This window comes from Wasmannia auropunctata, unplaced genomic scaffold, assembly GCF_000956235.1.
Source record: "Wasmannia auropunctata unplaced genomic scaffold, wasmannia.A_1.0 LD335989.1, whole genome shotgun sequence".
NCBI classification, from domain to species: domain Eukaryota; kingdom Metazoa; phylum Arthropoda; class Insecta; order Hymenoptera; family Formicidae; genus Wasmannia; species Wasmannia auropunctata.
This window is the reverse complement of record NW_012026901.1, coordinates 68657-69395: the sequence shown is the minus strand read 5'-3', so window position 1 is coordinate 69395 and position 739 is coordinate 68657. Positions and strand designations below refer to the sequence as shown.

The following is a 739-nucleotide window of genomic DNA, read 5'->3' as shown; positions in this document are numbered from 1 at the left end:
CTACGAAAAAAAGAAATATAATTTATAAAAAAAATATAGAAATACAAATAAATAAAAATAATTTTCTCGAATAATAAAGGATGGTTTAAATCTTACATTAAAAGATAAATCTTATTCAGAGATTTTTTTCGACTTCTAAAATGTGTAAGAAGCATTTTTAACATTATTTATCTTTTATATTTTGAATCATTCACATTTTTACTTCGACGCGAGTCCAAATTTTGTTAAGTAATTTTAGACATTCATATTTTTATAATTTAAAAATCATGAATATTCTAAATTTTGATATTCTAAAACACGATTTGAGTGCGAGGACTCCAGTTTTGCCTCTTTCATGCTGTTTCACTCACATTGTCGTTTCATGCACTTATTCGTTTATGTTAATAATATAGGCATACTCGTTGCAAAAAATTTTTTTTTTTCATTCTTATTTCGACGCGAATCCAAATTTCGTTAAGTAATTTTAGACGTTCATATTTTTTACAATTCAAAATCATGAATATTCTAAATTTCAATATTCTAAAACACGATTTGCGTGTGAGGAGTTTTCCAGTTTTATCTCCTTCATGCTGTTCACTCATATTGTCGTTTCATGCACTTATTCGCTCATGGTAATAATATTATAGGTATACCCGCTGTGAATTTCTAGTAACTCATTTCCACGAACGCCGCATGTAAAACAACATCAATGTATCTGATTCGATAATAACGTTGTACTTTTTATAGCTAAATGTCTCTA

General features: G+C 27.2%; 1 protein-coding gene across 1 annotated transcript in view; it reads left to right on the top strand.

The window, feature by feature from the left end:
- Positions 1-739, top strand: part of LOC105454040 (odorant receptor 13a-like) — a 3011-nt gene that overhangs the window by 1831 nt on the left and 441 nt on the right. The gene's annotated exons all lie outside the window — the stretch shown is intronic.